We start from the raw sequence: 26,016 nt of genomic DNA, 5'->3' as shown, positions 1-26,016 counted from the left end.
AAGGCAGATTATCCGTCAGACAGGTTAGAAATGCAACATAGAGTCTCCTCTCCTGTACAAGATCAGATTTTGAAATATTTGTCTACTTAGCTCAAAAGGAATGCTGCCAGATCAATGCAAGTCTATCTAGGGAGTATTTGATTTGCATCCTCACTTATCTCAGTGCTGTACTATATTCAGTGGAGTTTCTAAACTCGCTTGTGTGATTGTTCCCTTTCATCAGATACGGCACAGAGACTGGGGTTGTTAAATAACTTCTACTGAACCATAGCAGGGATCTGCATCTATGCCGTGAAACAAACATAAGTCTTCTAAATCCTGTATCAGCAACCTCAGCATAAGTCATACCTCCCAGAGAAAGCCAAGTTGCCTGGCATGCAGGATTCCTCAGAATTTGAAGGGGACTAGTTCTGGGAGAAGTTTGTCTACTTCACTTTTAAAAATTCATGTCTTCCCAACGCATTTTATCATAGCATGTCATAGAAACAATGACTGACTGGCAAAGTAACATTAGTCTAGATAAAGTGTGAAAACAGGGATTTCTCTCAAACCAGGAACCTCTTAGTGGTAAGCAGACTTACAAGAGAAGGGCTAAACAATACCAGGTCAGATTAGTTTTACTGATGCTCCAACTTGAATTAGCTTTGGCAATAATGCTATGTCATTTTCCTTAACAGTTCTGTTTATCTGGTAAACTCGCCATGCAATTCCCTTTTCTTTTACCAGTATTTTGAATGTAAATTTTGCATTTGACTTGGAGGATTTTCCGAAATGTTTTCATACTTGTCTTCCCAAATTGCTTTGTAACTGGTGCAGGATTTTGTAGGAAGGATTGACATATTTTCAATGTGCTCTGCTGTGTCAACCCTGCTCCGTGCATTATCATGCCAAGATCCTGTGCTCAGTGAAATGGCTTGGGCAGTGGTCATGATAGACGTGCCTTACACTTGTGCTTTGCTCCCTGCTGAGAAAGCTGAATTAGCCCAGCTGGAGAAGTGTGCCCAGGAGGGCACCTTTGCCCTCCGCAATGAAGGTTTACCTCCTGCTTATCCAGCACTGGTGAGATAGCTCGCTGTCTCAGACAATATTCAGTTAATATTAGGGTGAGCTCCCCAGTGTCCCGCTCAGGAAAGATCAGGGGACTGGCAGTGGATTTAAAGAAGCAGCAACACAGAAATATTGGAAGTAAAGTCAGTCTTTTACGGGGCTTATAGCCTAGCAGTGATCATGGATCCTGAATCCTTGGTCTCAAAATGAGTTGAAAAGTGCTTGTTTTAACCTAACAAACCCCTCAGGCTTAAATTAGAACTTTTATTTTTTCCTCACTGTCACTTCTTACTTGAGAACACATGCTGTGAGTAAAGCCATCTTGTGAATAAAAGTCCAATAATATCTTATATCTAAATGAATAATTAAAATAAGAATAATATTTTTGGACATAGATATCAGTAAAATATAATTTAAAATACATATGCATATTTTAATGTATATTAGTACTAGCTATCATGATCTGTTGTCACAGCCTAGATGGAATGCTTTCTTGATGGTCTCCAAAGTGAAATTATAAGTATGGAATGAATTAGAAAGAACATGGAAGGCAGAACCCCCTACATACTAGTTAGTGAATCTGTGTAGGCTGCTGAGAGAAAAAGAAATGAAGTAAAGTACTGTTAAGGTACTGTTCTCAGTGGAAGCAAAACTTGATGTTTTGAGAGAAAGTAAAAAAGTTTTTGAATGGTGCATGTTACAGATTAAGCTTGTTAATATTTAAATTCTCAGCAGCTGGTGCCTGTGCGTTCTGTGACTCCCTTTACCTGAAATCATTTGCTTTCCAAGTGATAATATACTGGGCACTGAATACTTGATGAAAAAAATAACTGCTTTCTAATTGAATTCATTAGAAATGAATCGTTATTGCAAATTCTAGAAGGGGGTTTTCAAATTGCATTGTCATCACATTTACTTCAAAATATAGCCTAAAATCTGTGTGTGTATTTAGCTGTATTTTTGCACGATGACTGTGATCTAAGGGTTTAGTTTAGCCTGTTCCTTGCATATCCAATTTAGGCTCTCTGGTTTTTACTAAGTTCAAACTTGTGGGACTCTTTCAGGGAGATATGTACCACCTGTGTAAACAGGAGCTTGTATTGATACAGTGTAATAAATTGTCAAGTCACTCTGCAAATGACTTGTCTGCCCCAGTGGGGTGTGTTAAGCAGGGAAAGTGGTATTTGAATAGTTGCAAGAGCCAAAATTGGAAAAACAATATGAAGAAGTCAAAAAAATCTGTTGTAAAGGGGATGTTTGATTTCTGTCACAAAAGAATTAATTCCCCTTGAAAGGTACTCCATTGCTAATTAACTTACATGCACCTAAAGTGTGATTTCAATTTGAAAGGCTAATCCCTTGTATGAGTTCAAAGAGTTGTTTTTTTTTTTAAACACAGAACATTTCAAATGCCTATGAAAATGCAAAGAAAGTTGAAAGGGTTTGAAACTTGATCGAATCTGTTATTTCCCCAAAAGTATATCTAGAAAGGATTTGTGTGAATGGGTGTTTATATATATATATAAATACATCTTTACCTATATGACAATAACTGAATAGGCTGATCTACCATAAGCAAGATGTTAATGAAGATTTTCTAGTATTTAGCCTTACAAAGGCGTCAAACAGATCTAAAAAAAATATTTTTAAATTACAAAAAAGCATACTAAAATGTGAATGTTAAAGCAGTTATACATAGAATTGCTGTGATGCTCCAGTGTAGTCATGGAATTCCCTATAGAGATATTTGAATAGACCTTCCCCAGAACACTACCTCTGAGAAATGATCTTGAAGTACGAGAAACATGGACAGAGAGACTAGCACCTAGCTAGGAGAACTGAATGCATCAAAACAGTTTTATCCATACATGAAGAAATTTCATTCCAAATGTTGAGCTTTTGACAATAAATATTTTTTTCACCTTTTTTTTTTAATTTTGAAGATTCCAAAGAGCAGAATGAACTAGAAAAGTCAATTTCCATGAACATATAGGCATTTTTAAAATTTAAATTTCCTTTTTTTTTTTTAATCAAGGAACACAAAACTTGTATTTCTTAATTTGGAAATGCATAGAAAATTCAGAAGATGGTAGTTGTACAGCTATCTTCAGAAAGCTGCTTTTTTTTGGAGAAAATGCAATACATTCTCCCAGACCTATTGCATATTGCAGTGCTTAAATATATTTATTTTCTGCTCCATTATTTATTGCTTTTCTCCTTCCTTACACTCTCATGCCAACTTCATTTATCTTTATTCAAGATAACTGGAGGTGGTGGCAAGGAATATTTGTTTGAGGAGAAACACTTTTGCAAGATAATGAAAATAACTCCTGACCTTCAGTTAGGAAGAAGCACTATGGAAATAATACTGTGAGGAGAAACCCCTAAAGAATTAACCACAAGATCCCTCTCCAAGAGCTAGCACAAGCCTTAGGATGAGAATGCAGGTAGCTGGAAGACCTGGTAGTCATGAACATATTCCCTGCTCACCAGCAATTTCAAATTTTAGAAATGCTGCAGCTGGTGCAGTTTAGGAAAAGGCTGCATTAGAAAAGCCAAGTTCTTTACATCCAAACATAGGCTACAGTTTTAAAGTGTACCAATGTCAAAACGCGTGTCTCGGTAGGCAGACTTGCATTTAGTCCTCAGCTCTGCCATTGCTTGCGTATTGCCCCTTAATCATCTTCAGAAGCCTTTGCTGGACTCACTTCAGCATGTCCGGGTTTGTTGTAGTGGGAGGCTCAGAACTGAGCACGACACTCTGGATGTGGACTCACCAGTGCCAAGTGAAGGAGAATAACCACCTCCCTGACCTGCTGGCAGCACTCTTCCTAACACAGGGAAATGCAATTTAAAATTAAACTTTATATTTAAATTGGAAGAGGAGTTGAAACAGTTGTGATGATTTGCCAAGTTCAAATTTAAATGGTTGAGAATTTCTGACCAACTCTGTTCTATCCCTCCCTGTCAGACAAGATTTCTGTCTAAGAAGCCTGAAGTCTTGAAGGTTTACTTAATGATCATTAAGCATTTTTTACCCCTGTATGAATACGCTTTATGAACTGAACCCCCCCCACCCCCCTCTCAATGGGAGCAGCAACCTGGATTTTGCTGGTTAGCAGCTGCATCTGAGCTCCACGTATGCAGGGAGCCTCTGAATATCCACTTATTACATTGGTGTTCTCATAAAGTGTTGAAAGAGGATACAATAATAGGTCAGGACAGAAGGAATATCAGAAAACCCCAAATAGATTTTTCACGTAGCTTATTGGAATCAAATATATCCTGGGGCAATGAGAAAGAAAGGAGTTTTCAGTCTGAAATAGAACTTTTAAGATTTTTTTCATCCTTTTCATAAAGCATCTGAAAGTCTGAGGAAAAGTAGGGGAAAGGAAGATGAAGTAGGAAAATACCTTGAGGGATTATTGTTCATGTCTCAAATAACACTTTCATATTTTGCAGCTTTCAAGCTTTCTGGTTTGTTTTATTTTTTTGTTCTGGGAATAACAGATCTGTTTCCCATAATGCAGTGTTTGGTATGTTAGGTGAACGCTGTTCTAGCTGTGGTCTGACAAGTGCTGACTAAAGGAGGAAAATCATTCCTCTCCATCTACTGGTGACACTCCTGTTCATACAGGATGAGGGTACTATGGGTCTTCACTGAAAAAGGGCACATGCTGGCTCATGCTTAGGCTCCTGTCCACCAGCACTGCCAGATCCCTTACAGCAGAGCTTTGTAGGCGGCTCGTCTGAAGGTGCAAGGTTTTACAGGTGTCCTTGCTGCATTTCATGTGCTTCTTTTTGGTCCAGTCCTCCAGCCCAATGCTAAGTGTGTCTGAAGCTCAGGCATCCTGACTTTACCTAGTGCAGTCAGCACTCCTCAAAGCTCCCCTAAACTACAGAGAAAACTTAAAAGAAATGTCTGGTAAAGGTATCGTTAATATTATTTGGTTTTCTGTCTAGCAGCAAAGGGTTCAGCTGTAGCCATGCCATTTTAAACACTCTTAACTCGGTTTTAGCTGATGAGGTGTTCCGTTGTCTTTGTGATTCTGTATTTAAATGTCACATGGATTTCTTGTTTCCTTATCCTCTCTCTTTTCCAATCTAGTAGTGTAATTTTTTCATGGATATTTTGGTATTTAGTCCTCTGCTGTTTATCACATCTTATGTTCCACTTCGGTCATTTATGAATCTTAATAGTAACTAAAAATCACAGCCTACACCCAGAAGTGTTCACGTGCCACTTTCTATTTTCTACATACAAACCTTAACTGGCACGTGCAAAGCAAGACTCTAGACACAAATGCCTATTTTCACAAAGAAAATTGATGCATGTTTGGTTCTATGAGTGACTAAATACAGGGCAAAGTCTGAAGATGCATAATTTTGGACAATTAAGTCCAAAAAATATCACATGGTTTATTTTTAACAGCTTCTGATTATGTTTTCTTAACTAATTGCTCTTGTTCTGATTCATATCTCTTCAGAGCTGTATCTATGTTTGTAGCTCAGCTCAGACTTCACAAACTGAGCAGTCAGCAGTCAGCAATTAGTCAAAGTCTGAGAAGCTTGCTCATATTAGTATTTCTGTTACAACCATCACTTCGGGCTGCACACAACGCTATGACTAAATGTCTTTCTTGGAAATGCTTCTTAGAAGTGTAAGGCTGAAAACATTCTTCTGGTTCATAATGAACTTGGTTGTCCATTGGTCAAAAGGCAAGAACAATTTAGTAATAGCATAAATATCAAGCTGGTTTAGGCATAATAAGGATGCACTGACTGTGACCAACATGTATAGGATGGCTTACCTTATAAATGTTTATAATACAATCTTTGCTTCGATAATTATCACTCAATAAGACATTTTTGCTTCAGAAAAGGCTACAGGCAAAGATGTTAAAAGAGCATTATGTCTGCAAAACTAAGCATGCAGAAATTAAGGAGTGCAATTTATCCAGTTAGTATGAATATGTTATAAGATAATTGTTAATCACACAAACACATGTTGTTTACTGTGTTTTCCTAGTGCTGCCAATTCATTCAAGCTTCTCAGGTGAAGGTACGGTAAAATATATTTACTAATGAAATAGCAGAGAATCTGGGAGTGGAGGAAGGAAACTATTTATCCGTTCAGTGCTGCATTGTCCCAGTAAGCCTGAGTTTGGCCCATCTGACTCCTGGGAGGAAAGCAAATTCTCTTTTTCCTTTCTTCCTGAAGGATCTTGTTAAGTAGGGTCCTTTGCATCCCTCTTCTGTTATACATAATGCTTGAGAAATGTAAAGGACTGTTAAAAACTAGAAAGTGAAATCATAGTGGGAAAGTCTGAGGGTGCCTTTAGGGAGGTGAGCCCTATGGAATGACTTGTGCTTTACCTGCCGGGGTAGGAGAGCTCAGCCAGTAGCCTCCGGTGGGCGGCACAGCAGGTCTGAGGCAGAGGGGTTTGCACAGATTGTGCAGATTAATAGTGCTGATGCCTGGGAAGCTTTTGCTGAGTTACCCAAGTAGGGCTGGTATATTTGACATAAGCCAGTGTCCTCCTAAAATATAAAAATCTCTGTTTAAGATCCTGGACATTCTTAAGGAGACAAGCAGTCTGTTTTTCCTGCACGTCTTTCTTAGAAATGGATGAACATATTTCTTCAGTGGGATTTTCACATTGAACAATAGTCAGTATGACACTAACATGAACTGCAGAACTGGCTTGACTTATATCAGATTTATGTATCAGTCTGAATAGTTAAAATTCCAAAAAGTAATAAGCAATTGAAACTTAAGTCAAATGGGAAAGAATTCAAGGCATGGGAACCATCTAGTGTGTAATAAGTTTTTACGTTTCCCTTTTCTCCCTTAAGGACTGTTTTTTCTGTCCTGCCTCAAGGAAATGGCGTATTTTAGGTACAATTCTGTAAAATACTCTCATGAACTATTTGGGCTTATAGACACGTAACACTCACTTATTGTACTACATTCAGGCAGTCGCCTTTGGGATTAAATGTGACCTTAAGCATATATAGCACTATAAGAGGTGGAAAAGATGTGCCCTAGGATACTGTGTCACAACCTCACTTCCTTGTAAAGCACGTGGGATCTCAAATGCTCCTGTCTAAGATGTGGAAAGATAAATGGTGGATTAATGCCTACAAATGTATCAATGATTTTGGTTCGAGTCTAAATTTTTATTATAATCAGTAAAATATTTTTGTGACAGTTTCTGATATAAAGCAATATTACTGAGAATACATAATCATTGCTTGTGTATGAGAGATTTTAAAATCTTTGTTTATGATAAATGGTGTTATTTTCCTTTTCTCACATCTGACAATATAATACAATAATGCTGAGCATGACTCATACATTGCAATGATTCAGCAAGCTCAGAAAGTCAAAAAGTAGATATAGCTGACTTGAAAATTGGAGAGACTGAGCAGTCAGAGCTATATAATTTGGCTGTATAAAAAGTAAAGCAATTTCAGTGAGACTGTTATGTATTGTGTACATTTACACAAAAGCACATATAGGTTGACCAAAAGTCATATACCGGGGCCTGATATTGCATTTATTAAAGTCAATGACATAACTGCTAGTAACTTCAATGCAAGCAGGACTTGACGCAACATTTGGAATATTATAAGAAGTTAGAATAATATGAACAGCTATACCTGATAGCTCTTAAGAATCAAGACATCTACAAGAAAAAACTTAAAAAAACCAGCAGGATTAAAAGGGTGAATAGGCTAATTTGTCCACAGAAAATCTGGTCTGGTTAATCAGGTGACATCAGAAACGGCTGCTTCTCAGGCAGTCGGCTGATCACCAGTCCAGCTGTGCATCTTCACCTTCTTCATAGCAAACCCTGTCAAAATACTTTCATATTTCAGCTTTGGAAGATGCAGTCAGATTTGGAGAGTAGATGCTCCCAAACACAGGGGACCACTTAAGGAGTAATAAAATAACAAGGCATGGCCTTATTAAAGGGGGCCAGCCAAGGAGAGAAATATAAAAGTCCCTGAGGCTGAGGGTGGGTATGACAGGAGGAGGAGGAAGCAATAAAAAAGAACTAAATGGAGAGCGGCAGATTGAAATTAGATGGCAATTACTGAAAACGTATCATCCATGTCCTTCAAATGGTGTTCTCTGTGATTCAAATGCCTGGAAAGATCTAAATACCCATTTGTTGCCACTGGGAAAATTCAGATGCTGAGCATTTCCACTTCTGACTCCTCCAAAAAGTTTGGAACAGTGTCAGTGAGACCTTCAGTGAGTGTAACTCATCTTTACTCCCTTAGCATATAATGTATGAAGTCACCAGAGCTGAAAGTTTACACTAACTGAAATTCTGGCCCTGTAACTCTTAATTTATATTACATAAATCGTACTGAAATCCCTTGTTCATTTGGTAGGCTAGCTTGCTATTTTCTACAAAAATATCCATGGACCTATACTTTCCAAAGTTACATATGTATTCTTTATATATGTAAAAATTTTGAAACGTTAAAAAGTCCTGTAATGTTGCCAATTTTTATTTTTTTTTTTACTTTCCATTACCTTCTTTATCATATCTTTAGTTACCTTTATAAGACTTTATGTCTAAGTCTGGGTGATGGTAAAGGCTTACATAGTAGAAATTGACTAAAAGCGCATGTTGTCTGTTGCACTACCTGGTGGCTTGATGCTTGAATGAGTTTTGATTTTCATCAGTAACTAGCAGGGGTGAAGATTTGCCTATGTTAAGAGGACCTTCTGACATCTTCATTTCCATCTTCTGATTTTTAGACCTTTGTATCTGAACTTTCCAAGATTTGGTTCCGTCATGAACTAAAATCTACATAGGCTAATCTGAGCTATCAGCAACTTTGGTTTGAAAATGCTGGGGTCTTTTTTTATTGTGGGAACATTCGGTGCCTTCTGCTCTTGTCTGGACTAAAATACCATAAAAATACACCATTTGTTTTGCTGTTGCCTTTCAGCTCTGCCAATTCTATTCTTAGCTGTAGCCTAAAGTATTATGACAGTCAACAGACAAAACAAGTGTTATGTAGATGTTGGCTACTCCCTAGAAGATAGTCTTATCTGGGCAAGAAATCAATCTGAAGGATCAGTATTCATTTTATCAGGGGCATTTTCCCTATTTCAGTGCTAGAACAAGGGATTCTTCATGTCTGTGTTGTTTTCCTCCTTTTAGAACTGATGTTTGATACTTTATTTACCAAGGGATCCCACCTGGGAAAACCTTAAAATGTTCCAACATGTCTCACATAATTTTTATGCCACATCCTTGTCTCACCTGTCAGCCCTGATGTTCTTAATACATCAGCTCTCAACCTCTCCTGTACCAGTAACATCAGCTCGGTAACTCATCTGTTACGTTTTCAAACACAGATCTTCACACTTAGCATGAGCCTCCTATCAGCATTCGCCGAGCTAATTGTTGTCTGTCTTCATATCCCTTCCTAAATCTTTTTTTTCCCATATGATGACAGAGAATCTTGAGTGATTACGCAGCTGGTATGCTTTGACCTCTCCTTTTCTTTTCACCAAATATTGTCTCACTGTTATATTGGACTCCCTGTTTGTTTCCTGAATCCATCTGTTATCTCTTTCTTATGCCTAGATGGTATTCTCTGTGACAGCTCCCACTCACAATTATGTAGGTGCTACAGCAATACAATGTACAGATCAACAATAAAAGCATTCTTACCTCTTTTTTTGATAGGACAGTTTCATCAGAAAATATGTCTCATTTAGTTACCCTGTTTTACTTAAGGCAGAAAGAATTAGAAGCTGTAAAATCAGCAGACCAGTGCAGCCTGAACATGTAACTTCAGTGTTTTGATCAAGCAGGCAGAAACACCAGGTTGGGAAAATTTCCCAGCTCAAAATAACAATATTCACCAGCTACTCATGTATTCATAGCTACCGATGAATTATAGACAGAAACTGTCGATGTAAATTGCATTCTGTTTTAAAGGTTTCTTGTAGGAAGCTTGTTCTACCTCTTCCCCCGTAGTACATTATTATGGCTGAATAAGCAGGAAAAGAAAGGACTTTTGTGGTGTCTGCCCTCTGCAAGGGATGTAGTGTTTACTGCAAGCTTATTTATTAGGGCTTGAGCTTGAAACTGTTCAACATTTAGCTTAGCCTCTATCAGGCAAGGTGATGTCCCTCACGTACTGAGAGCTTACAATATGTTTGCTAACCATGTGTATGCAGATGGTACATCTTTGTGCAGACTTCATCCCATCAGCTGTCCACATGTTTAGTCTTTGAGAAGTTCACTCCTGTTACCTTTGTGTCTGTACCGTTTCCATCTCAGATGCTGTCAGCACTCCTTCACTAAGTCCTTTAGTTGAAACCTGAAGTATAAGGGGCCTTTAAGACAACTGATGTTTATTTACAAAAGAGAGGAAAGATGTGTTTAACGAAATGCAAAAAATAATGCATCTCCAAGTACATCTGCTCAAAGAGGAAGTTACAAAAGTGAAATCAGTTCAGGATTTCAGATTTATGAGAACATGACCATAGATGCAGTTCATAGCTCAAGGTGCTTGTGTCAGATGTAGATGCTGCCCCGATCAAAACAAATGCAGGTAAAGGAACTACACAGGATACTACAAAGCTGCAGCTCTGTCCCGCGGGCAGGAGCACATACCACATTGGCTGGTAAGAGCACAAGCTGGTGTCCTGATCAGATGATAATAGCTAGATGCATCTCCAAAGGGAAGTGCTGTGTCCAGCCTGTGTATCCCTAATAGGACTGTGTGTTAGTTTGTAGCCCTTAGGTAACTTCAGAGTTTTTGTCAGGAGAGATCCCAAGTCTTTGTTCACAGGATACCCTAATTTTTTTCTTTTACTATGCAAAAACTGCTGTTTTTTCTAATTGACAGAAACACTTAAAGAAGTTCAGTACTTTGTACTAAACACTCTAATTTCTCTTTTGCATATTCAGCCACTTCAAAAGTCTTGTCTAAACTTCAAAGACTACCTTTTGAAGTCTCTTAAATTGTGAGCCAGCTAAAAGGATTTACATCCTTTATTCAAGAAGCCTTTAAGTAAATACTTCCATTGGAATACATTTTATGTATTTCACCTGTGTCCCCCCACCAAGAATGAAAGATGTCCCTACCCACAGCAGGGAGGCTGCCACTAGATGACACTTAAAGGTCCCTTCCAACCCAAACCATTCTGTGATTCTGTGGTAAGAAGCTTGCGGTACTGAAAATTCCTGTACTGCTCCTTGACAGAGACATATTTCAGTAAAATAGCTATTAATGTACGACTATTAAATATTTACTTCAATACTACATAAAATAAAAATATGAAAGAAAGAGGGACTCGGATCCCTTCTGATACTGAGAATATTGTTTTCTCAATTTCAGTGAAGTTTATGATAGTGCAAACAGATTTTCTTGTGTGAAGTGCTGTTGCCAGCAAAGCCCATCGATGTTTTGCCAACCTGATGGTAATAACTTGAAGTTTCTGTCAACATCCTTTTAGAGGTAGGCTGTAATCCATTGGCCGCACGTGCATATGCCTCTTCTCCTTCCACCATGCTCCTCTACCAACCACAGGAAGAATGAAGCAGTAATTACTCAGCAGAAATGATCTTCCTCCTTTTGGCCACTCGGACTGGCTATTCTGGATTGGCAGAATAGGACGAAAGGTATCCAGGAGTCCTACATCTGGGACTGTACTTCCAAGTAAATTAGCCCCAGAACCACAATTAAAAGCTCAGGAAGAGTGCCAAGACAGGTGTTCTCAAGCATTTCAAGTTTTGTTTTATAGCTTGTTTTCACTAATTTCTAGTCTTTGTCACTGTGTGAAATCATGAAAAGGTTAAATGTTAGTCTATTATCTGATAGTTTACATTTTTCTGAAAATGTACTGCTCTCTATATAAATCTCAGTATTCTGTGAATTTAATCTATCTTTCTGGTATCCTGATTAGGCACTCCGTTTGAAGTTTTTTTGTTTAAAAGATTTTGGGGTCAAAAAATGAATTTTTAAATCAAAATCAAAATATCTCCAAAACTGAGTTAGCTTTGACAAGAAAACAAAATAGGAAATGGGAAAAGTCCAGCAAATTCTAAAAAATATAATTTGAATAGCAAGAGTTCATGATGTCATTTCATAATTTCATTTTCTATATGAATTGTTCAATGCTCCAACTTCTCTATTTAAAGACGCGTCAATAGAAGAGGTGTTTTAACATGCCTGGCTATTGGCATGCAATCATGTAATACAACAGTTAAACATCACGTTACGGTTTTTAAACCATTAAGCTCAGCAGATACCTAGTACTGACTGATGAAATATCTTAAGCTTTTTTCCTAACTTGTCTTCAGCATTATTTCGTCATCTAAAGTGGTAAGAGGAAGACATCTATCATCTCTATCTCATTAACCATTCTTTGGATTTGCCTTGCTGTTTTGTCTTGCTGTTCCCCTTGTACTTTGGCTAGATTCTGGAAGAGACCGTCAATTTACCCTTTCTGATCATCATTTAAGCTAATAAATATCTGAGACTTCATCTCCCTATGCTTTGTTTTTCTGCTGGGAATAGATTCAGCAATAAGAGTAGAAGACACCTTTGACTTCCAAATCACAACTTTGCAGTCACAAGAGGTTTGTGTTTCTGGGAGGCCAGAAATAGAGCCTTTCTAAAGCACTGCCCCAGCTCAGCTGCTATTTGATTGAACTAGCCACACTCCCTCAAAATGCAAATTCTGAAGCTGCCTTCGTAGTTTAGAAATAGCATTATAGGCATCCTAAATAAAAATTACACAACTTTCAAAGAGGCTGAGTGCAGCTCCCTTTTTATTTCCCTGGGATTCATAAAATGTAATTAGGCCACGTACGTAGTAGGAATGTGAACACATTTTATTTATCTAGGTTAGACTGTTTGGTCCTATTGTTTATTACATACCAAGGATGATCTACTTTTTGCATGTATTACAAGGAAATAGGTTTCTTCCAGTCCCCTTTAAGCATGTTGTTTCACAAATATTATCAGTATTCTATCTCAGCTGTAATGACCCTCATTTTGAGGTAGACCATAGCTTAATTGGTAAAATTGCTTAATTGTCTTACTTACACACTGTGTTCTCTACTGAGTTATTCAGAGCGCTTTCTATACAAAATGTGTTACTCAAAACACAGTCTGTGCTCTTGACTTGCACACTTCACATACATTACACAAGCTTGTCTGTTCATTGTTTTACTTTTTTTTTTCCTTCCATATTCCAGCACCTACATCTCTTAATATTTATTTTCTTTAAATAAAAAAATATTCTGTTCTGAATTTCTTCACCCTTACAAAAAGCTAATCTAAATCACTTATCAGGGAGAAGGACAGACAGCATGAATACACTTTCAGATGATAAAACTCCCTCTGCTGTCCTTTCCAAGTCATTGAACAATAATGGCATCATCAACAGTTTTGCTCATCTTTCTGCCTTTCTGGTGGGCTTCAGCAGTTGAAAACATGCTCTTTAAGTAAAAGAGCAGAAGAAAAGACACATATGCTGGGTGGAATCTTTCTTTACCTGGCACATTGCTAGGAAACTACTATGTTACAATAAAAAAGAGTTATAAAAATCCCATTGGAAAGAATGAAAAGGCAGGTGGCATCGTTCCCTAGGAGTGTGCCAATATATTGCATCAAGCTGTTCTTGACATCTGTGATTGCTGTGTGCTCATTAGGAGAATGGGCATTACTGTTGTAAGCTGTAAATGGAAGAATGAAGATTATTCCTGGAATTTCTGTCATACCTGTTCTTACTCAAAGGCATAGATGGAATACTATCATAAGGTAATAATAATTTTAAGAGAAGTTCATTAATTATTTAAGACCTTAATTAATCAGGAAGCATTACGAAGTTCTACCAGCAGATGCTAAGAAACATGTGAAATCCCTTTGACTGTTTAACTTCCTAGATTAATGCCTTGTTCTGGCAGTGTCTGCATTGCACCACTCCTCTCCTGTTGCATAACAGTCCACAGCTGTCCCGCTGTGATCTGCTCCGGCTGTTTGAGATTTCTCTTTGTCACTTCACCTCGCTGGCAACCCTGCTCCTCGCTCCCTAGTGGTACGTGTTACTGCTCCTAGGAGCTGCTGGCACTTGGGATGGTTCTTGGCTACATGTTGCCTTTTACATAGTGCTCTGTAGCTGTATTACAGTTTTAGGAGTTTCTCTTTTTTCAGTCTTTCGCTAACAAGAGATGGTAACAGAACTGTCTTTAATCCTTGATGTCTGTAGTGGGTAGCCCCAGGAATAACCTTCACAGGTCTGAATTTAGCACTTCCCAAATGCTGGTTTGCTCCAGTGACCAGGGATCTAGGATTCTTTTGAAATACTTTACTTATCTAAAAAAATATCTTTTCTATAGTCCTGGTTAGAAACTTGGAAAAGAAGTTTTCCACGTTATAACAGATGGAGAAAAACAGGAAGAAAGTTCATTGAATTAGTTTGAAGCTAAGGAAAAGTTAAGCTTTAGCCTGAGCTTCAGGAGAGACTTACATTACTGATATGTTCCCAGGTGGTTGGCAATCTTTACTATGCTTCTTTCCATCAGAACCTTAAAGCTGTCATTTAAATTTTTACAGGTACTTAAGATGTTATGTGGTTAAACTGTGCACAATAATTCACCTTCACTTGCAGTCATTTTCTCTCCCATAACAAGACTTTCATAAATCATTCCCAACAAAGTAAATACATCTCTCAGTTCCCACCATGTGCCATTATTAAATTTCAGTCCTTCTTGAAAAATAAAGATGAGTGCATTTAGTAACTGCAAATACCTAGAACTGCCATCCTTTAAAATATTATCTCCTGATACAGAATTTGAACTAGAGAAATGTGTTTACTTTTGAGAATTTGAACATAAATCATCTGGCAGAAGTAGCATACTATATACATGAAAGCTGGTGGTGGAGTGGAGCTATATTTGACACCTCTAGGGAACATCAACAATAGCCTACAAAAGTAAGAGAGAAGTACAATGAAGCTTCATACTTAAATACGGAAGCACTAATGCTATGTGCCACAGCGCTGACAGCCATTCGGTGTTCTTGAGAATATTTTGCATTAGTTAGGTAGTTAATTTTTGTACTGTAAACAGTTGCACAATTTCATTTTCCTGTGCTTAATGCCAGTAGAATCAATAAGCCTCCCCAGTTAGCCTTACGTAGGATCAGGTCCTTTTGGTGTCTTGTTTGTGTGATAGATATGACTTTCACATTTTTACTCATGTTCTTGTCTATGTGCAATGAAATGGTCATCCTAAGAAAAAGATGCTAAATTCTTTTTTACAAAATGCTTATGATATTTCAGCTGGGTTTTTCTGGGCATAAAGGGTTCAGCATTTTTAGGTTTTCCTCTTTTTTGGGGGGGAGGGGGTTGTTGTTATTCTGTTCATTAAGGTTTATTAATTTTTTAAGATTAACTTTTAAGAATATCTGCTTCTACATCAAAATTTTGATTTAGGACAGAAAATCTGTAGCATTTGGCTTTCATTTTATGAAGCATGAAACATTGTGTGGTGGACAACCATAGCTAAAACATAACGTCACTTTAAAATTTAAATTCTCTTGATTTCAAGATTAATCTCACTTGACCCTGTTTTTAGGATAAAAACCAGTATTTATGGCTTCTTCAAATCAGTTGTTCTTCATATATTTAATAAATTATGTTACAGTAGAAAAGAAGATTTCAACTGAAATTAACTAGGAAACCCTAAACCAGAGTATAGTTCTCTGAGGTGATCCTTAGCACGTAAGAACGTGGATGCAGAAGATTGTCAGAGCAGAGTAATAGTATTATTGCACACATTTTGAGAGGTAAATGACCGCCAAAGGTGATGGCACCAGCCTCACTGTATTTAACAGCTACTTGAGTAAACTAAAAATGTTTACAATTGTCTGTCTATGAAGGAACTGTGCTTCTCCAATGTGAATGACATGATTTTAAAATACAGCCCCTCGAGACATACAAGAGATGTGCTTCCTTTAAGCAAGTTCTATATTTAAACAGTTGTATTTAAAATTTGGTCCAGAATCACAATACCTCCTAAAATGTGTATTCAGGACATCTTCAGCATGTGAAATATCAGCAACAAGTTTTACGTGTGAGGCTTTTTGAGGTGCAGTGAAAACCTTGCCTTTCTCGACATCTAAACCCTCGCTGGTGCAAACACTTGCCGAGCACAGTAACTGTATGCACGTGAACGGCATTTCTCATCTCAGGGGAACTGTTTGCATACACACACGTACACATTAGCAGAACTGGACAAAACTTTTTGGTTACTTTTTAATCCCACCCCCTGCACACACACACATAGTTACTTAAAACAGCGATTCACTTTACAGTAAAACATCTAGGATATAATGCCCTTTTAATGTGTTAGGTAATCCAACATGAAACTAACCACGGAAGTTAAAAATACAACTGGCTTTATTTTAATCAAACTGTTGTTTCTTTATTTTCCTTTTACCAATTTAATTATAAGGATTATATACTCAGTGTCTGAATTGCAACTGCAAGATAAAATTCTTCATAATTTGACAGGCTTCTTTAACGATTACTCCAACTAAGCTAAACTCAGAGTCTATGCACTGATTGGCATAAATACTTCTTCTTCTGTTACCAAAAAAAATACATCTTTGATGATTCTATTTCAACTTTTATAACATTTACAGTGTATCATATAGAGTTAAAGGGCTTGCTGCAACAAGAATCAAAAGTGTTTAAGAGGTATGTTACATATGGTGATCCACACTATAAATTCAGTTCCAGATCTCTACAAATATTGTAGTTATATCTCTGTGAAGTTGAAAATGCAAGCAGCTTCTTTGTCACAGCTTAATTGGATAGAAAAAGCTTTCCACTGAAAATTTTTGGCACACAATTGCTATTGTATGTATTTTTGTTTGTATGATGCAGTTGTATATGGCACATGCTGTTATCATCTACTATACAGATAACTCTATGGGAAGACCTGGAAATGTGACAAGAAAAGCTTTTCTTGTACTTGGTTAAGCTTGCCAAAAATTGCCATGTTGTGGGGTTTCTTTCTTTTTCTGATGAAAAGAAAATTCATGTCACTGCAGTTGTGGTAAGTGACAGAAATAGCCTAAGGTAAATAAATACACAGAACAATTTTACTCGTTCTCCTGAGTTTTCACAAAATAGCAATAGCACGACTCCCTTGCAGTTAACAGAAAACCACTCTGACAACTCCATTACTCAATAATTTAATACCTTCTGTAGCAGGTATTGTAGTCTTGTGCCTCTCGAATTTTACAGGTTTAATAATTTCCACTCAATAACCAAAAAGACTATATATAAATACTGTCCACCACTACCTGGTGACATTAGTGAAGCAAATTTTTGCCTGTTTACCATGTCAAATGCTTGAGAACAGCATGCACGCTCCTTATATCCACTTAAGCACTTAACAGAATGTTCATGTATCGATTTTCGAGTGTCCTTTAAACCACTCAGATGAATTACATATGAGCATTGGAGCATTTGTGAGTTGTCCAAATGGGCATCGATCATACGTAATGACCTTGCTTCCGCAAGGATCATTCTCTTTATTCCTTCTATTTTTCTCTCTGTTCTAGTCAACACGTAGCATATTACATTAAGATTCAATCCCCTATCACCAGGTGTGTCTTAATAATTTTTGTCTTAATAAAAGAAAGTTATATTCCACACACTTATCCTGAGTTCTGCGTTAGCCTAATTATAACATTTTTTTCTCATTCAAATCAATGTAAATGAGAACACAGTTTTTCTTTAGGCAGGATCTTTCACGACAAATATATAAACTGCCCAGTGAACCTTACTAAGTGTGAGATCAGACTGCTGGAAAGAGAGAAGTTTTCCTACTCAGCCCATATGAAAAACTTATAGGATGCTTCATCTTTTGGTCTTTAGCAAAGTTTAACACTTCATCACTGCCTCTTAAATTATCCTGCATGCACTCTGAATTGCGAAAGAGTTTCTTGAAAACTATGGAATAGCTTCAAAAGGTTTGTAGTGTGCCAGCTTCACAAAAGTATGTCTGGGTGAGATTAATCTTAAATGCTTCATTAGTATGGCAGTAGTCTTTGCCTCTTGCAGGAGTCCCTGGGGAAGGCTGCGCATGGGTGGCCTTTCTGCCACCTGCAAGTTGCTGCTTCTGCATTCTGCCTTCTCACTACTTTGGCTTTCCGTGTTACTGCCTTTCTTTGTACCAAGACAAATAAATACTGGCCAGAAAGCAGCACAGATTTGCCCTATAAAAGGGTCAGAAAGCTGTGAAGTGACCAAGCCCATACAATTTAAGCAGCAGTCTAGAGTACAGTGTGAAAACTTTAACACAGCCCTAATTTGTAGAGGTCATTTTGATGGCTGGTGATTTCTATCCATTCTCACAAAAAAAGCATGTTGTTTAGCAGAAGTGCTGCAGTTATTCTGATATATAGAGGAGATTCAGAACCTGCATTTTCCAGTGAATCAGTTTTACTGACTGAGGGCTGTGTTTCTGTCTTGTTAGTTAAATCCACATTTAGTTGCAGAGGCAAAATGTTGATTTAGTTTAATACAATTGGCAACAGAGTTTCACCTACAAAATTACAGGCCTCTGTTAAAAGTTAGTCCTCCCCCAACCACAATTCATATCAATAGTCATTGAACATGACTGTACTTCCATCTTTTCCTGCTGTTACTCAAAAGCTAAGAAATGCATAGAAAGATTTAGAAAGATCTTTTGATTTACAAGTTTACTACAGGGTGTAGGTTAGAAACATGTCTAGACAGGGACATGTAAGCAAAATTTAAACAAATTAATTTACTGCAGTATTCATACATCTATTGTAGGTATCCCTTTCTCCAATATTCTCATCAGAAACAAATTCTCTTTAAGTAAATTCATTTTACTTTGGTCAACTAAAACTTTACTTCAGAATTACAGTATCCACATGAACTCTAGGCTGTATTGAAGACACTTTAAATTTACATGTCTATTTAAATAATTCTGCTTTGCTTTCCTGCTTATCTTTCCCCATGTAGACATGGCATCACAGTTGATAGAACAGAACCCAAAGGGGCTGACCTTGACAGCGTGATGTAAAGCCTCTCTGTATAGTCTATTGCCTGGTACTGCTTGTTCCTTTCACCTCTGCTGAATCACAATTATGTACTTTGTAACAGGAGCTGATATGGATCACTTATAACAGGGACTGTTTTTATACCCAGAAGACTGTAAGATAGGTACATTGATTAAAACTCAAAAAACAGGTTGGTTTTTTTTCTGGGCTATTTTTGTTGTTGTTGTTGTCATATTATTATTACTATTATTCAGGCTTTTATGGACTGTGTTTCTTTTGATGGATGGATAGCTAGCTAGATAGACATCCTGGCCTTAGTGACCCAGGACTTTTCTGTCTTCCTGTGTTCCTGCGATATAGTTTATTTCTTAAAATTAAATCGTCTTTAGGTTTTAAGAATGTTTGGAAAATGTCTTAAGGTTGCTATATTTATGAGATAAGAGGTCATAAGTTACTAATTCAAATTGTGAGAATAGCACCAAAGAAACTGGGGAGCAGGGAAGCAAACCATGCTTAGATGTGAAAGGGAGCTTTTTGCTGACTTTGCTAAAGGTTGCGGAAGGCATTTCCCCTCCAACAGAATTTGTGTGGACAGAGGACGTACCCATCCCCCTCTCAGTGCAGTAGGGGTTCCAAGGTAGGTGGCAACCCAGAGAATCAGGCTTTTTCTCTTGTAAACTCTCTGCATGAGTATGCAGCAAATATGCAGAGCAACAAAGAAAAGCCTTCACATTCTACAGTGCCGTGCCCATGGCTTTCCAAATACTTATTTCTACATGCAACACTTGCAGGCTTGAATGCACCTGTGCTGTGCTTTCCTCTAAGATGGTGGTGTCCAACTGCAACAGAAATAACTGTTCAGCCATGCGACTCTGAGTTACGTAATGGGAGCACACAGTGGAGATATAAAAACGAGCAAGTAAGCTGCGCCCGTCAGTTTGGCATCCTTGTTCTTTGCTTTATTTTGGTTTATAAGACATTGTTTCACTAAATATGTTTTGTACTTTGTTCTTCTGTGCTGTCTTTCATCCAAGGGATCTCAGAGGACTTTACACACATTATTAATTAGGCCCCAAAACAACCCTGGAGGTAATTAAGTATTTATTATGGTACAAATGCGTGAGCTGAAATAGTGTCTGAGGCACAGGGCATCGTTTACATTAAAGGCCCCTTGGACTGCTCTATTAGCATAAAATGTCCTTAAAATCGTTATAAATTAGATTGTTAGGAGTGTTAGTGCATCTTTATTGCTCAGAACAATGTAAAGAGGTAGTTTGTTCGCAGGCCAGTTTATGTACCTGACCTTTCACCGTGAGCTGGCAGTGCAGAACCTGCTCTGGTTTAACTTCACACACGGACATCTGCAAAGAGCCTGTTGTATAGGAAATCCAGAGGTGCTCCTAATGCCACTTTACATCGACAGGTCTCCACCACAAAATGTATAACTTGCACATGTAATCACTGCCATGATTTCCTCCTGAATCTGTATTTCCTATCTATAGTGCACAGTTTCAAGAGGAGGCAGGAAAAGTGTCCCTGTCCTCATCTCTGTGTGGTTTGAATTGCTGAAGGTAGCTTGGGTACAGTTGATTAACTTTGCATTATAGTGAAGTAGAAACAAAATGTCTGTTAAGTTGTCTCAGAACATGGATGACAATTTTTGTTTGAAAAATATTCATTTCATCTGTTTCTGTTATTATCTGCTCTTGCCTTCAGTTTTAATTGCTGAAATTCTGCTTAAGTCCTCCTCCAGGTACCTCTGTTCTTAATTTAGTTTGTCCCTGAATTCATCTTTCAAGAATGGATTTCCCTTGTTAAAACTTTGTTTCCCCCTCATTCGCTCTCTTTCTTGCTGTTTCCTCTGCAAGTTTGGAGCAAGAGATAAAATTACATTGTGGGGTTTTTTTAATGTTTTAAAATTATGTTGTGTTTTTTTTAATTATATTGCTTTTTTTAAACACAACATAACAAATACTATGCTAGGAAATGCCTTTGCAGTCTGCCTCTGCCCTGACCTAGGACCCCTTGCTGTGGGGACAGCAGGACTTTGCCTCTGCTTCTCACTACCACAGCTTAACTGAAGCCATACCTTCCCACATCTTCATTACCCCAGAGCTCCCAAAGGAGGTACAGTAAACTGCTTTTTCAGCATAAAGGGGGTAAGTGAAATGGAAGTCTGACAAGAACAACTTCCCTAAGAAATCTTCATAGTATAAAGAAGGAACTAGTTTGCTTGGCTAGTCTGATTGGTGGCTCCCTTTTCTCTCCTGTGGACAGTGATCTAGCAATTTTTCAAACCAGCAATTTTTCCTAATCATCCTGTGCATGAAAAGCTGTGGATAATAACCCGGGCTACACATTTCAAATGAAAAACTGAAGGTGAATCCAAGTGCAAAGTTTCCTTTGTTTGAACTTACTAGGCATATTTCCCTCAGAGTAGAGCTCAGTTTCAAAATCCCCACATCTTTGGAGATATCTTCGGAGGTACCACCGAGTATTGGCTCACACTCCAAAAGCAGTGTGGCTATATATTTGTGTGGCACTGTGTAAAGGTATATAAATTCTGTTTCACATTGTGTCTAATTGGTTCACAACGTCAGTCTGCTACAACTCCTTCTGGTCTCAGGGGACATGTCGTCAGTACTGATTCAGGTTCTTTGCTCTGTGACACAGACATCCCTAGAGGTTTCTTCCTGTACAGAGAATTCTTGGTGTCAGATGATACTTAGAAATGCATGTAATTTCTCTTTGCTTTTCTGTTTACACTGATGATGTCAGGAGATATATATATATATTTTTTTTTTTTTTTTTACTTAGTCGAGGTACCTTCTGCAGTTACTGCAGTAGCAGAATAAAAAGTACAAGCAGTGTTTATTGCCAGTTATTTTTCCCCTCAGCAAGAAAGCTATGAATTTAGAATACATATAGTTTAAATGTGGAGAACATTCTGTACAAACTTCAAAGTTGATTTGAATTTTGGGCATAAACCACCTGATAGCTTCCATTTCATATTGTGCTATTTTAGCTTTTAGTAAGTATAGCATCAGTAAGAAACACATACACACAGCTGACGCACATACTAGTAGATCTTTGCCTCTACTTAATTTGTCCTGACAAGAAGTTGCTGCTGTACATTTTAGTTTAGGAGTGAAATAACCTTGTATTGATCCAAGTGTACACAAGAGAGCTTCAGCTTCTAAATAGGAGGTGTTTCACATTTTCTTCCCCATGACCAAGATTTTAGACATGAACATACACATTTACGTATCACAAATACTCCACAGCATTTAAATGAAACTGTCTCTCTCACCACTGCATTCCTATAGCAGGAACATGAAAATAAGATTGGATAGGACTCTCTGGATTATCAAATCCAGTTGTTTTCTTTCTTAGGCAGCTATGGTATAAATGGTTCACATTTGCTTTGAGGCCAATTGCTTTCCTTACTCTGATAGAGATACTGGTTCAGGAACTCACTCCTTTCATGACTAGGAATCTATTATTTGCAATCTCTGTAGATGCAAAGCCAGTCTACACCAGTTTGTACTTGTACCAACTTTGTTCATCAGCCCAAACAGCTCTTCTGCTTGGTGTTTCCTGCCAATATACTTATGCCAAAAGCAGTTGTGCCTCTTCTCTTATTCAGCTGTCATCTTGCTTGGGTTGCCATACTACCTCCTCTTAATCTTATTCTGTAAAACAGAAATGTTTTTCTCTTTGACCATTCTCACAGTCCTTCTCTACCCTTGCTGCACTTTGAGTTAGTGTATCTATCTTCCTTACACAGGACCAGATGGCCAGGGTTGTATCAAGTAGTAACCAGGAAGCCTTTTCAGTGCTTGGATCATAGCATGAATACACCATATGTCATGAAATAGCCTTTAGATTTTAGCAGAACTTTATATTTGTCCCCAGGTACTGACATTATATGTTATTCTGTGTATTGGGTTTGTGTAGCAAGGTTTTGGGAGCAGAGTGCTACAGGTATGGCTTCTGTGAGAAGCTGCTAGAAGCTTCCCCATGTCCAATGGAGCCAATGCCAGCTGGCTCCAAGATGGACCCACCACTGGCCAAGGCCAAGCCCATGAGCAACGGTGGTAGTGCCCCTGGGATAAATATTGAAGTGGAAAACAAATGGAAACTGGGCAACAAATTGCAGCCAGAGAGGATGAGAATATGTGAGAGCGACAACCCTGCAGCCCCCCAGGTCAGCGCAGGAGGAGGCAGGAGGGGCTCCATGCGCCAGAGCAGAGGTTCCCCTGCAGCCTGTGCTGAAGCCCACGCGAGGCAGGCTGTGCCCTGCAGCCCGTGGAGGTCCGTGGTGGAGCAGATGTCCACCCGCAGCCCGTGGAGGACCCCACGCCGGACAGGGGGATGCCCGAAGGAGGCCGTGACCTGTGGGCATCCCGCGCTAGAGCAGCTCCTGGCAGGACCTGTGCCCCCCCCATGGAGAGAGGGGCCCAGGCTGGAGCAGGTTTGCTGGCCGGGCTGTGACCCCGTGGGGGACCCAGGCTGGAGCAGCCCGTTCCTGAAGGGCAGCACCCATGGGAGGGACCCACGCTGGAGCAGGTCATGAGGAACTGCAGCCCGTGGGAAGGACTCGCCTTGGAGAAGTTCATGCAGAACTGTCTCCTGGGGGATGGACCCCACACTGGAGCAGGGAAAGAGTGTGACTGCCTCTAAGGAGGGAGGAGTGGCAGAAACATCTAATGAACTGACCACAACCCCCATTGCCCATCCCCCTGTGCTGCTGGGAGGGAGGAGGTAGAGAATCTGGGAGTGAAGTTAAGCTGAGGAAGAAGGGAGAGATAGGGGGAAGATGTTTTTAAGTTTTGGATTTATTTCTCATTATCCTACTCTGAACTGAATAGTAATAAATTAAACTAATTTCCCCAAGTTGAGTCTGTTTTGTCCATCATGGTAGCTGCTGAGTGATCTCCCTGTCCTTATCTTGACCGATGAGCTTTTTGTTGTGTTTTCTCTGCCCTGTCCAGTTGAGGAAGAGAGAGATAGAGCAGCTGTGGTGAACACCTGGCATCCAGCCAAGGTCAAACCACCACAGAATTTGCCTGATTTTTGTGATTTCAGCCATCAAGATCCCTCTTCTTCTTGCATGATACTGCCCACATGGCATCTGCTTCTCACCTTTTGTCATCTGCATATTCAATTAGCACACTCCTAGGTTTTGTCATATTTTTGTTGATGAAAAGACAAATAAGCTCTGCCTCTGCGCTGGGCCTTGAGGAATTCTCTGTGTAAAGTCTGCAGCCCAGGAGCTGCTGTCAGGATGACCTGCAGTTCGTATCCACTCGACATTTATAACAGGTCCTGTCTTCTCCATCTTAAACAGCAGTTGTATATGCAGCATCACATCAGTAACTTTGCTTTGCCTTGCTGAAGTCCAGTTTCTTTTCTCTAAAACATCAATTATCCTTTCCCAGAAAGATATTAGTTAAATTTAGCATGTAAATATTGAAAGTATTTCATTAGTTTTAAGCAGCATTTTATAGTCTTATTCTTTGCCTTACCAAGAGAAAAAGAAGCCAGCTTTTATAGCTTGGAAAAGAAACAGCTGTCCTGTGCTCCCCCATAACATAAATGATGGCTTTGGTTCCAAATGTGTCATGCCACTAATTAGTTTTTAGTATACTCTGCTCTTGGAAGAGTAGATAACTACTTTCATGTACAGAATAGGAACCTGTGGCTTATATGGCCTAAATTAGTATGAGTAGTGGTCCTAGTGGATGTGTCACATCTCTGATTCTTTACATGCTGTTTCAGTATTGTCCTTCTGGACCACTGCAACTGAATTTTGTCCCCATGCTCAGCACTAGTAACCACTGGGTTAAACTAACTCTATCCTGGATAGCACTTGAAAACAGAGTAAGGGCACTAGCCCATGATCGCTCCGTTTCCTAGCAATCAGCTTGCTCCCTAATTCAGAGACCATTCCAGCTAGTTTTTTTCTGACTCCTCCACTTTTGAGCTGACAAGCTCTACGCAGCGTAGCTGTGAGCTGGTGAGTGCCATTGCACTTCAGCCCTGGCGCTGGGGATCAGTCCTCTGGACTCCTTTATTAGCAGAAGCAGATCAAGTGTTCCTATGCAGTACCCTTGTGACCTGGGGGCAAAATTACTATTTAATACATCTTTTGCATTCAAAGTGCCTAAAATGCTTTTAAGACTATGCTTTCATTGCATGATGCTGTGTGTGTATTACAGGCCCCTCAGCATGTTGTGAGGGCATGAGGGCACAAGGACTGTTACTGAAAAACTGTCCTGGGAGGAGTGAACAGAACACAGTAGGGCCGGTATACACATCACCCATTTGGTGGATTTTAGAGCAAAATACCAGTGTGGCTGTGCCAGTGTCCCCTCAGAGAAAACCAGCTGATCACTTCAGAAAGCAACCTGGGAGTGAATTACCATGATCATGGTATGGGCAGTCGGAGAATCCAGGTCCTGGCTCAATGAGGGCGCAAGGCAAACTGGCAACACAGACGTAACTGCTTGCACCGTTTCCCTGCCACAAGCAGTCCTAGGTCAGATGATGCCTGGAACACTTGGAACACTCTGTAATCTGTGATCCAATGAAACTCGACCAGCATGATAATTTGATAATCTGATGCCATTACAGCTTTTAGATCTCAAATACAGTAGCTAAACTATAATCTTTTGGGAACAACTTACTCTTTCGTCCAGTGCTAGCTAGGTTTTTTGTATTGACTGTTTCCTCTAAGAAATAAAAGGAGACTTTTTCTTTTGAAAAGCCAACAGGACTGTGATAATTTATTTTAAATTTTTGGCAAATGCATATTTTTCTTTGTAAATGAATATTTCAAATCTGTGCACAATGAAATTCTGTTACTGTTGCTTT

General features: G+C 38.8%; 1 protein-coding gene across 1 annotated transcript in view; it reads right to left on the bottom strand.

The window, feature by feature from the left end:
- SHISA9 (shisa family member 9) overlaps positions 1-26,016 on the bottom strand; it is a 191,429-nt gene that overhangs the window by 77,744 nt on the left and 87,669 nt on the right. The window lies entirely within an intron of this gene.

The sequence above is a fragment of the Falco cherrug genome, chromosome 4 (assembly GCF_023634085.1).
Source record: "Falco cherrug isolate bFalChe1 chromosome 4, bFalChe1.pri, whole genome shotgun sequence".
Lineage (NCBI taxonomy): Eukaryota > Metazoa > Chordata > Aves > Falconiformes > Falconidae > Falco > Falco cherrug.
This window is presented reverse-complemented; position numbering and strand designations above follow the sequence as displayed.